Genomic DNA, 13,218 nt, shown 5'->3' on the forward strand with positions numbered 1-13,218 from the left:
GAAAAAGATGAAAGAAACATATCTCTAATAATATTGATGCTGTTCTGATGGTAACTGTGTATTTTCCTGAAGGAAGTGGGAATGAAGAAACATCAAAAGGGAAATGGGGAAAGGCAACAAGAAGTGAAGGATGGAAGGGGAACAAAGGCAAATGGCAGCGGTTTCACCCTAGATCATCAAACTGACCAGAAACTACATGTAGTGGTAAAAGAGAAAATAAAATGGACAATGTGTATGTGAGATGTCTGAGTCTTGAATTCAACCTCTTACACAACATCCACCAGTAAAACCATCAGTGGCTTGTGACACATCACCGGAGAGGCCTGCTGGCTTCTTGGATTACAACTTCAGTGCCAATAGGACTATTGTTGCTGACTGCAACTGATGCAATATGAATAGATGGCCACATCCTCCCTGCTTGTGACAGAGGACAATTAAGCTCCTTAGAGGTCTACATCCAGGCTATGATTTCTGCTCAATCCTGTACCTGTTGGATGTGTGGCAGAAGTCAAAAGACGTATCTCTTGGACCTGACAACTAGTGGGAATGAAAGTATTGGGGTATCCTACAGCCAGGGGTCTTCACTCACACCCTTGTCTCCAGCTACTAGTAAGCTACCATAAAATTGTGCATACTTACACTATTTTTAAAGTCCTCAAGCCATTTATATATCTTTCCTTATACACTATGCACTATAAATGTCTCGGGTAATTGGAAAAATTGCCACAGGTCATAAAAAACTGAAAGGTTTGGTTTCCCATTTCTACACTTTCTTCAGAAATAACTGCTATGATTGGGCCACTTTGCCAGTTCTGAGTTTCAATCTCTTGGGTAACTATGATTTAAAGTATATTTCTTCCATTTCTTAACACCTATAACAGCACAGATTGGCATAAGGAGCAGTACAGGGAGCTAAGAAGCTTCTATTTAAAAAAAGGCCCTATATTACTTCATGCTAACTACAGGACATCCCTTGTGCAGTGACCAGACCAGCCTCAGTTTAATTGCTTCTGCAACTTTGCCAATTTGCTGTGTTACTGGAAAAACTCATAGTATGATATTTGATATTTTTCTTTTACAGGTCAAGTACCGCAGTTGGTGGACTCCATGAGAATTTCAGTTTTCATATCTAAAGAAAGTGAAGCTTGTGCACAGCGCAGTTCTGGCTTACCTCTAAGAGCATCCGGGGTTAGAAAGTAATTAGAAAGAATCAAACAGCTCTTGTACATTTTACGCTTCATGTAATTCTTTGGGGCCAGACACCTGCAGTGGGTTTCCCCTCTGCCTGTTTGATTTTCTGATGATTTTCAGTTTCAGTTATTGGAGGTTGGTGATGCAGGACTGATACGGCACTGACAGCCACACGGACCACGGTTTGTCCAAAGCAATCCAGGGTTTGAAGCCTCAGAGGGCTGACAAACACCACACAGAGGAATGCTCAGACTTTTGCCTTTTGACTCTTCTGATGGACATTTCAAGTGGGTAAGTTACAAATGGAGGAAAAGCACTCAAAAACTTTCTGGAAAAAAAAAATAATACAGGCATAGGCTTTGCACTGAGCATTTTAGTTGTTGCATTGGAAGACCTTGTACTGTTCAGATCAAACGAAAGATCTGACTCAAGAGAAGTCAGTGGTATCTTCAGATCTTCCTTTCCTAATCCAAGTAACAAAAGTACTCAGAAGGCAGTAAAGGAGGTATTTTAAGGGCCCTAAATCACCTGAGTACAAGACTGTGCACTTGGCATCTGATATCATGGTGACTTTACAATGGTGCTCACCTCTCTTCACACAGGTGCTTCTTTGCACATTTAGTATGTTTTACAGGGTTCTTCTGCTCTCTCCCCTGCACTAAGAGACTGCAACATGGTGTTACAATGTCTCACATAACATACAGCAAAAGTTACGTTCTGTATTCACCTGCCTTGCTACAGCCATGTAACCCACTTAAATTAAAAGCAGCATTTTTCAAATTTAAAAAAAAACAGCGAGAAGTTAATTTTAAAACTTAGTAACTTGGAGCTTCAATTTAATATTCTTTGTTACCTGCAGTGTTGAAATAAACCAATTGTCTCCCGAGGCCTGCTGTAGTTTCTCATTACAAATTGTACCAGTAGCTCGGGACTCAGGTTGGAGTTTAACTCTAAGTTAGAGAGATCAGCTCTTAAAATCTAAACCTCTCAGACCACTTGTGACCTAAGCATTTCAATGTGCTGCTATGTTTTGACATCAAATTGTGTTTGCATGTATTTTTACTATTTATCAAGAATATCCAACCAAGATGCAATGTTTCACTGATAGGAACATCTGCTGGGTTCCATTACAACCTACTGATAATGTGAACATGCTTGTTGTATTTTAAAAATATAGGAGTTTTCCCCTACAGTTTAATTGGAAAGTGGAGAGAATACAGTCTGCAATGAATAAGGAGGTAACTCAGCAAAGGAGATGTATGTGTGTGCTTCATAAAGATATCACTTCTCTTTCCAATTATAAGGTGGCAGCTTTGGATGTGGGAAGGAGTGCTATGTGTATTCATTTAAAAATATGGCCAATATTTATAGCATTCATGTATTCTCATTTTTAGATCTCTACTTAAACATAATCATCTACCATATTCGTAATTCTAAATGCTTAACCCAAAATTGTTTTCCTCTCCAAATTTTAGACACAAACAGGAGACACATAAAATCAGTACATGTAACCAAAAATCCTGTGTGTGTACGTACACCACATCTATGAAGTATCCACAAGTATACATAAATCAAAGCTAGAGCCAGGTGTTTATGACCAAAATTAGAATGATGGTGCACACTGTCATTGTCATAAACACCTGGCTCTAGCTTTGAGGATTTCAAATATACAACATTGCATACAGTTGCTGCGCATCATGTCTCATCTTCCCTATTCTGCAAAAACATGATGAGCAAAAGGGCTCAGAGGAACAATTGTTTGTTTTCTACACCATAAAAGTCAGCAACTGTCTGCCTTCACTTTGTAGCTTTCACGGCATTACTTGCTTGGTGTCCAATAATCCCTGTGAGCTATGATGCTGGAGTTTCACATCTCTGAGCCACTTTCACACAGCCCACACACCATTCGGCATCCTGCTGCCACAATAGTTATTTCCAAAAAACCTGTTTTGAAACAGTATATTTAAAAGGCAAGCCCCACAGAACTGCACTGTACTAACAGAGAGCACAGCACAATTTATTCTGAAGCATGGGAACATGATGGGAAAGTCAGCATTGTCTGTATCTTTTGATTTTGCATCAGCACATGCATCATAAAACTCTGCGCAAGAGACTGTAAATTGCATAAACTGTTCACTTACAGGATACTGAACTATGTGGGTGACAGATATGGCTCCACTACAAGACTCTTACTTGCAAAAATACACATATACATTCCTGCATACATAAACTGATGAAACAAGGTATGATGTATTATTGGTAAGGGAGAAAAGCTAACTTCTATCCTCCCTGGAGCTCGGAGAAGCACGAAAAAAAGGTACTGTAATTCTGTATTTGACTTCTTGTACATCCAGTTCAGAACATTGCCCCTGCTGGTAGTCAGCATTAGAATTTTGAAATAAAGCTGATACCTTCCATCATCTATATCTGTTGACCTAAACACAATATCCCAGATTCAATCTCACTTCCAAAGCTTTTATTTGTATGTATTGTAACTTTGGATGTGTTTCCATCAGTCTTCAGGTCTGCACAGCTTTTGACCTTGATACAACCCTGCTTATGTACAAACTGCAAGAGAAGTATTTAATGCAAGTCACTTTTGGTGAGTGACTCAGTGGTGTACTTCTGAATCATGGTGCCTGTCAGGGTTACTTGCAGGTTATGAGGAGAACGGCCTCTGGCAAAGTGGGCTTCCCAGAGCCTGAAATAGAAAAAGGTCAGTGGTTTCCTGTCCTGTACAATACCACATCCTTTTTCACTTTGGCATAGCACATACCATGCCCCTCTGCCCCGAGCTGTTCAAAGGCTGCAATGCACCACAACACTCGGGGTAAGCCAACACTGGTTGGCCATGATCTACCAGTTCTTATAAAAGGCGTGGGAAGGAGTGAGCAGCAAAGAAGGCAACACAGAGGGGAGGGGAGTAGTGAGGAATGGAGATAACTATTGTGCTTGGTCTGTGGAGGCCTTGGAAATCATGCTTTTTTTGCATAATTAGGGCACTCCTGTTGTCAACCACTGCAAAGCAGCCAAACACGTGGGTACATTGCGAGTCAAAGTTAAAAGTCAATTGAAGTAGCATTACAGGGTGATTACATTGCTCTGACTGTGCTGATTGCATGGGCAGTCCTCCATTTGAAAAACCACAACTGCAACTGCTGAATCAGCTCCTTTTCTAAGGAAAATGAAGCCAAGCAACCTATAAATCCTAGCAGCTACCCCACTACAATCCAATAGATTCATCCCCCCCCCTCCAAACCCTCCCTTCCATTTTCATTTAGTCTGCAATGAAAAGCAGGGAGATTATTCATCAGAAAATAACTCATTCAAATATTCACTTGAGGGCTGTTTGGTGGCTGGACTCCAATTCATACACAAGATGCCTGCCTCTAATGAGGAGCTCTGTGAGGCAGCTACCTCCGAGCACAAGAGTGCTACATGATGAGAGAAAAATTGTTTGGACTATCAGCAGATAACATCCATTTTACCTTCTCATCACTAAAAGAAAATCAATGGTTGTTACTCTTACTGCCTGAGATGAGTTTCCCGGTGTGAAATCCTTAAAGACATCAATTTTTATTTTAATTTATGACGTATGCATTTTGGAGAGTTGAGTCTTACTGTGCTAATTCCCCCAGAGTCTTTGGGAACTTTGCTTAAGGAAGCTGTGACAAGATCCAGTTTGTGAGACAATACACACCTCCGACCTGTTTAGGTTTTGAAGGAGGTCCACTCCTCAAAGAATGATTCCTCTTTTTCCAGTGCAGGAGCTATAGGATGTGTGAAGCTCTCAATCTAGCCTGTTCTTTGCAGCTTGCATTTTCTTTCGTTTCTGTTGTCTGCCTTTCCCATGAGATTTATAGCTCTTGTGTGTAAAGGTCGCAGCATGAACAATTCTGCCAGCAAAACCAAAAAACTACAAAAACATGTATTACCGTAGAAGTTACAACTGATTCATAGGATGTAAACAAACATGCAACCACCTGTAGGTCTCCATGTAAAACCAGTAAAAAAAAAAAAAAAAAAGTTAAATGCAGAATCAGGCAGACATACTCTGATTCTGATTCCTGTTAAATTTGTGATTGTAGACATGTGCCAGATATTAGTTTTTATTGCATTTTGCCTTACACAACAAATTCAGGGCTATTTGTCATTTAGAGCACATGTTCCTTAGATTACAAGAAATAAGTAATGGACATTCCCTGAGTACATTCTTCAATATGAATCTACAGTCACTAACCAACATCTCAGCCGTCTATGACTGGCTGTTTCCACTATAACACAGAAGGAATTGCTGCTGACTCTGGCTTGGTCAGGTTGTATCTCTTTGATTTGACTCGAAGGCAAGTGCAAGGCTGACGTGGTGCCCAGGTGAAAATGAGTTTGACACCCCTGCTTTAGAAGCTCAGCTATTAAGAATAGCAGGTAATTCTGATAGATTCATCATTTGCCCTCTGAATCTGCAGGTGAGAAAATCTAATCACCCATCAAACAATATTAAAATCTGTTGTAAAGAGAGGGGTTGGGAAGAGGAAGCAAGGGACAGAAAGAGAAATCTCCTAGAGCATGCTGTGCCATGTGGGAAATTATATAATCCAGGCAAAGCATGATACAAGTATTTATTCATTTGTGTGTGTGTGAGAGAAGGAAAATATAACATCAGCTTCATTCTTGTTCACGCCTCCTCTTCATAAAGCAAAAAATCTGCTGTCCACTGTAATAGGAGAAGTTTCTAGGCATTTTGTGTACTGAAATGCTACCCATAAACAACAAAAAGGCAGCATTTTATTGCATTCTGCCTGGGTTATATAGTCTCCAACACTATAATATGTTCTCCAGTGACCTAGATATCAGGGTGTAACTTGGATATAGATGAAAAACTTCAGTTTTTAATTAATAATACATAGTGCAGAATCTGAAAGGCTATCTATAATTTATGTATCAGTGTCTCAAAAGCAATCATCCATACATTATATATTCAGACAGAAAATTATCTTGCTTTTATTTTCCAATAAAAACTATATTAAGATGTTACTATGTACCCTCCAAAATGGTTCAGTGCTATCCAGAGCATCATAACTCTCAGAAATGTCAGGTTCCACCAGGTTCTGTTTGTTACAAGAGGCTGAATGTGCAACAGCATTACTGACCGAGCATCTCTCCCTCTCTCCTGATGGGCTTTTAAAAATGATCAGGCCACTTCTTGGATATGGGCTAATTTACCCATAGAGGAACAGATACTGTGAGAAAAAGAAATTTATAAAAAGGGAAGGAAATGATTTAACAATAAGGGGTTTCCAAACTGGACGTAAAAAAACCTGATTGTGGTAATATGCCACAAGAGTCCTATAAAATAGAGGAAGAAAAAAGTAATTTTTGAAATATAAGTTAATGAAAAGCTATTGCTTTTGTAGCATGTTTAATATTAGCAGTCCTTCTCATAACGCTGTCCTGTTTTCCAAGCACCCACCTACTTATGAGCACTTTAAAAAGTAAAAATCAAAAAACGCATACTGTGTATGCTGAACATGCAACTCTTAACAGTTGCTTTCAATGCTATATTTGCCCTCATGTCTATCAGGCCGCAAAGCCTAAAAAATCTGTATTTTCTTCACTTCTCTATCAAGCTGCAAGACCTAAAATAGTGATACCAGGCTACATAGTGAAAAAAAAAAAATTTAAAAAGTCAGTGCCTCTTACACCTCAGTCTCTTTTATGCCACTTTCATGCATAAAACAAAGTAGACAAGATGCCAGGAAGATCAGTCAAGCCCTCCCTCCTGCCTCAGGTGCCGGGGAGGTAATTTCCACATTCTCCACTCCTAAAAAACTGTTCGCCTCTTTTTTCCTGAAGTACTGAAATAATCCAGCTTCAACAGAGATTTAGTGCACAGAGATAATAAATATTTTCCAATCACATGAGGGCAAGGAGATAATAAAACTAATTAATCCTTGTGATGCATCTGGATGTATGGTGGCTTGTATGTGGTGAGATAGTGAGGTAGAAGATCAGAATTCACAAGACAGCTTTCTCTGTCTCTACCTAGTAAACACAAAACCAGTTCGTGTAGTACGTACAACTAAAGTTATCTCTCAGAATTGAATCTAGGGATGGAAGGGCTTTTGAGAGACATTATTATGAGTAGACTGAGGTGTTATCAAATAGAACATTAAACTTGGCTAGTCTAAAATCATAGCATATTTTTCCTTCACAATTTGTAGCTCAATAACTAGGATTACCAACTAGCTCTTGGCAGATATTTTGAAGATTACAGTAATTACACTTCAATGAATTTCTTTATAATCATCTGTTTCTTGTATAATACAATTTTAGAATATTACAGTGTATGAATTAGCAGATAGTTACCACAGAACTCTGAAATACAGCAATCCAAACCCACCTCTATTTGAATTTTGAAATATTATTTCTTAATCTTGCAAACTGTCCACTGTAGTGGTGAACTGTTTCTATTTTTTTTAAATCTCTGCTGCTAATCTTTTGTTTCTGTTCTATAAATTTTCATCACTAAGTATTTTAAATAACCTCATATGTTTTTCTTCATAGGACTCTAATGACAGTTTTTGCATGATGACTTAGGCTACGAAGTTTTTTTTCTCTGATATTAAATTAGTAAGAGGAAAAAAGACACTGAGAAAAAAAAACCAAACACATCTATTTCAACCATTCCAAAAAAAGCTTTAAAAAAGCTCTGTGAAACCTAAAGCTGAGGCAAAGAGGAAAAGGAGCTGTATCTTTATAAGTCAGTAACTGCAGGCAAATAGCAATGTAATGTATGCTGAAATTGCTTCTGCAACAGGAACTGTTAGATTTTCTCATTAGCTGAAAAGTAAAATATTGGCAAATTAGACAGTAATTTTAGCAAAAAAACCTCTTAGGTCACATGGTCTATTTCTTCTGTTCTGACAGGACTATGCTGTTCATTTTGAAGTGTTTTGTACAACCTGGTTTTGAGTAACTCCAATTAAGAAGTGAATAAGATCATTCCAGTGAAAGGTTCTTTATAATTCACTTGCCACCTGACAAGTTGCCTTTGAAAACTACCACAAAGTACTTAAACTTCATGCTATTAGAAAATGTTCCTTAATAGACATGCTGTTGGTTTCTTCATACTGCTTGTGTCATATTTGTTACTTGAAGAATAATTATTTCAATCTGGATTAAATTAATTCTATGGTCAGTGGTCAAATGGATAAGCCTTACTAAATTAAGAGGGGGAGGCTGTAAATCAACTATTAACAAACCATTACAGTATAATAATTACATTCTGCAAAATTACAAATAGTTCTCAACAAATCAGATATCAGGGCTGCATAATGCTACATGGCTACTGAGAAGAAAATTATGTCACAATAGTCTCTCAGGCACATATGATCAATAAGAAGCGAGTGCAGACTATTGGCTGAGAAATGCACATTACCTTTGCTCTTGTTTCGTTATTGGAAATATCTCTTTGCAATCCTAAATCATGAAGTCAAAAGCCTCATTGGCTTTAAATATCCTCATGTTGCTACAATCCTGTTAAATTGTCTTCAACTAGTCCTTCCCTGCTTGCAACACATGCATTTGCTATTTTTCAAAAATGCAATTAAAGTGTCCCCTATCTCTACTTTCCAGACCATTCTCAACAAGGAATTTTAAAGAGGAGCCAAGCATTACTGCTGTGTGGTTCAGGCAGTCGCTGCTTTGCTAGACACACTGGCAGATATTTCACTAATTTGAAAAGAATATATAATATGATACAAAGGAAGAATGAAGCATAGAAAAGTGTGTCCATGGACTATGAGGAGAGTGGAGAGGGAAAAAGTTTAACTTGCATCAGCCAAGAATACAACCCAAAGACAATGAGTAATCTAGGACTGAAAAAATCAGTATGTTGGCATCCAGTGATGTTTTCAGTGGAACTGAAGAAACACAGTATTCTGCTATTGGGGGTTTGAACTGACTTGAACAACCAGTTATTGTCTTTCTGGTCATTCCTTTCTTTGTGGGTTGCATATGGCAAGACAAACCAGCAGTTCATTTATAACCAAACTCTACTTATAATCCATGAGTTACTCTATTGTCTATTCAATGGGATTTGAGTCCAAATCAATCCAGTCTAAGTTTTTCTAAGAACATCCTTTTGGGTGCTGCATCAAGTGATTTACTAGTGGTGTGGTTCTTCAACACAAATTTTCAAATAAATGTATAAAACAACCGTGATGGTAGGCATTAAGCATCATATTTATCAACAATTACTGTAAGACATAGACAAGACACATGAGGTATCACCTTTCTAAGTATGTAAGAGTAGCCTGCTATATAGCATTATATTGTGACATTGGCTTTCTGATGCTGTAAACAGTATTTGAACTGGTTTCTAATCACAATATGATTAATTCATTTTGTTACCACTGAAGGCTTAAATGTCACCCAATTCGTTATGCAAAATCTTGAGAATTAATGTGACCTTAAAGCACAGTAACAGGCAATTCTACATGAAATTATATTCCATAGATGGGAGGGGGGAAATTCATTCCTGCTCTCTGGTTTACCTGTAAAGAGACCTTATTTTTAAATCCATACAGATGTATAATGTATCTGAAGTTTCTTCAAAACTATATAAAACTCTGTTGTGACCACAAAGAATGCTATGGGAGGAAATAGTTGTGGGCTTTTTTTTAATGTAAGAATGAAATTAAAGAATGACACAAATAATTTTTATGACATGCTGGCAATACTTTTATGTTCCAGGCCACCTTTTTTATATTCTCTTTTATTTCATCTCTGTCATTAACCAATTGAAACATAATGGTACTAGAGAAAGAAGCTATTAGATTTGTCTCACTGGACCCATTTTTTCCTTCACTGGCAGTGTTACTGTGTACAGTAACATTTTCTGTTGGACTCATGTTCCCTTCTAGATCTGCTTTATTACTATTTTAGTGGGTGTGAATTTAAGTAACAAAAGGAAGGCCAGAAGCACTACTTTCTTGCTTCCCTGAAAGCTAACATACAAACTGAGTAACACTTTTAATTCTTTGATATCTCTCCATAAGGCTTAACCAATTTTTGGAAATATATCTTGTACTTAGTTTCTCCTTTTTTCCCACTAGGCAAGAGGAGGGGACACTCAGCTAAATCCATGTTAATCCCTATAGGAACATGCAATAATGAAACAAAGTACTGGTTCACATGGGCAGATAAACTAACATGACCACAGCATGAATCTAAAAAAAACCCCACGTATATGCAAACCCCTGCTAAAACACAAAAACAAACAGCATCATCTGAAATGCAATACTCCCAACTGCTTGTACTAGTGATTATTGCAATATTAGCTCTTTTGTAGAATAACCTAGCAATATTATCAGTGGATTTAACAATGAAAGCTGCAAGTAAAATTAAGAGTTAATAATTAACTGTGAATAAATATTTCAAGACCACTTCAAGCTCTTTAACAGACAAAAAGTTGTTCAAACCTTAGCAGACCTGTAGGAAACAATCAGCTTGAACACAACACTGACATCATTCCCAAAACACATTTTTCATGTTTTAACATGGATTTTTTGTTTGTTTTTCCTCTAGTATAGCACAGCTTCATGACAAGCACTGAGGCTGCTTAATAATTTAACTAGTTTTTCCTTGCCTAGAAATGGTGAGTGTTCTTACACCTCCAGCATGAATTACAAATTCCTTGATTTTATTATATATATAAAGTGCCATCATTGAGAGGTGGAAGAATGGAGGAAACATAATTTTTCTGCTGAGTCTGTAGAGAAGACCTTGACATGAAAAACTTCACAGCAAACTTAAGTTTGTCAGCAAGAGTCTTTGTTGGAAATGGCATTGGCAGTGACATGTAGTCATATGCAGACATTGCACCTCACCAGTGAAAACCTTCATGACTGGGCTGGTAGAGGAAGAAGTATAAATTGATGGCAATAATCCTGCAGTTAGAAAAATCAGTTGTTTTTTTCTTAGAAATAAGGCTGCTGGCTGTAGGCCTTGCTATGTCTAATCCTGTCTGGAGTTGCAAATAGTAAGAAACCAGTGCCATGCTCACCGTTACCCCCAGTGTTCTCATCATCCTGGACAAACCAGTATCACTGTCTGTTGTTTGGCTTAAAATACAAGTAGAACAAATCTTATTCTTCCTTTTAGGACACATTTCCACAGTGCTGGCTCACTTTCCTCTCAAAATGTAAATAACTGGCCTATCACATTCCCATTTTGTCCCTCATCCTAGCACCCAGGAAAAACTCCTAATATTGTTTTGTTTTTACTGGAATGACAGAGTTCCAAGTTCCATTTTAGTTATTTTTATATTTAAATACATTTATACTTCATGATCTTTTTTTCTTTTTATGAATTCTTATTTCTAAAGTGAAGATCATCACAGTTCTAACTGCTACATCATCCCAACCTCATCCAACCTCATTATCTAACCCATCTTTTAGAAGCAGCAGTCATTATTGCCTGGGCAAAATAGTTAGATACAATATTTCCAAATGTTTTATCTCTGACATATTGCTTCCTCTATTATAATAATCCCCTTCCTGTTCATCTTGCTCATGACTCAGTACTACTGACACTCTAATGCTGCGATCCCCGTGTCCAAAAGTACAGTATTAGAATGAGGTAATGCCCAGATACCTGTCATTCAATGAACGAAATCTGAAGGGTAAAACGAGCAGAAAAGAACAAGGGGAGTTATTCCAGGCTCTTCCCGATGCACATGTAGACTGACATGCTTGGATCTAGCCTGGATTTTCCCTGTGTATATGTATCAAAAGCACAAAAAAACATCCAAAACACATACCAAATGAAAACCAAGTATCTACCTGTGTACTGACAGAAACAGGAACAGCTCACGATGGTTCCATTTTTCATGTACTTCAGTTGGACACAGTCCCTGCAGCGTGCAAGGGCTTTACAGAAGCAGTTCTTTGACTGAAGTCCAGCCTCCCGCAGATTTGTGGTTTGTGGTTGATTGCAAACTGTGAAGGTTTTGTCATGCTGTCTATAAAGACTGCCTCTGTGTGGCTTTTCCTTTAATACCGCTTGAATTCACTTTGCAACCTTTCCTTCGGTTCAGGCAGAGCTGAGCATTTGTCTCCTCCAGTTTGGACACCCACACTCCTGAAATTGATACTTAGCAACTTCACCTTTGAGATTCTTAAAACCTTTGACGAATTTCACTAGAATCAGCTGCAAAGCATTGAAGTTCTGGAAGGGAAGAGGAACACAGAAGTTCAAATGAGTGAGAAGCATACAACCACACGTGAAGTGCAGTCAGAGAAGCTTTACTCCCTTTCGAAACCAACTTAACGCTTTTTTTTCTTCCAGAAGGTACATCCAGTTTTCCTGTAATCCTATTTTAAGGGGTAACTCCAGCTTCTTGTGGGTCTGGCCTTTATTCTGAACTTGCAAGATGTTACCGTGACCAATGCCTCCTGATGAGCCAGTAGTTTAATGTGGTTAGGAGGATACATAAAATGAGGGATAAGGTGAGTATGAATGTGATTATGTTAATTGCTCTTCTCTGGGGTTACACCAGATTTTAAGGATTGTAAGTTGATTGTAATTAATATGCTAGAAGAGCAGGATCCTCATCAATAGATAGTTACATAGAGGAATAATCAGACGACGTCTACAAAACGTTGGTATTAGGCTGCTGCTTCGAATCCAAAATGGTGGTTTGATGTAAAGTGGAATGTAATTAGTCGCAGGAGACAGGCTGATACGAAGGAGGATCCAATGATTACATGGAAGCCACGGAATCCTGTAGCGACGAAAAAGGTTGAGCCATATACGCCATCTGCGATGGAAAATGGTGTTTCATAGTATTACACAGAAGCACAGAATGTCAGGGATTGGAAGGGACCTGGAAAGCTCATCCAGTGCAATCCCTCCATGGAGCAGGAACACCCAGATGAGGTTACACAGGAAGGTGTCCAGGCGGGTTGGAATGTCTGCACAGAAGGAGACTCCACAACCTCCCTGGGCAGCCTGGGCCAGGCTCTG

This window comes from Streptopelia decaocto, assembly GCF_964273445.1.
Source record: "Streptopelia decaocto genome assembly, chromosome: 4".
NCBI classification, from domain to species: domain Eukaryota; kingdom Metazoa; phylum Chordata; class Aves; order Columbiformes; family Columbidae; genus Streptopelia; species Streptopelia decaocto.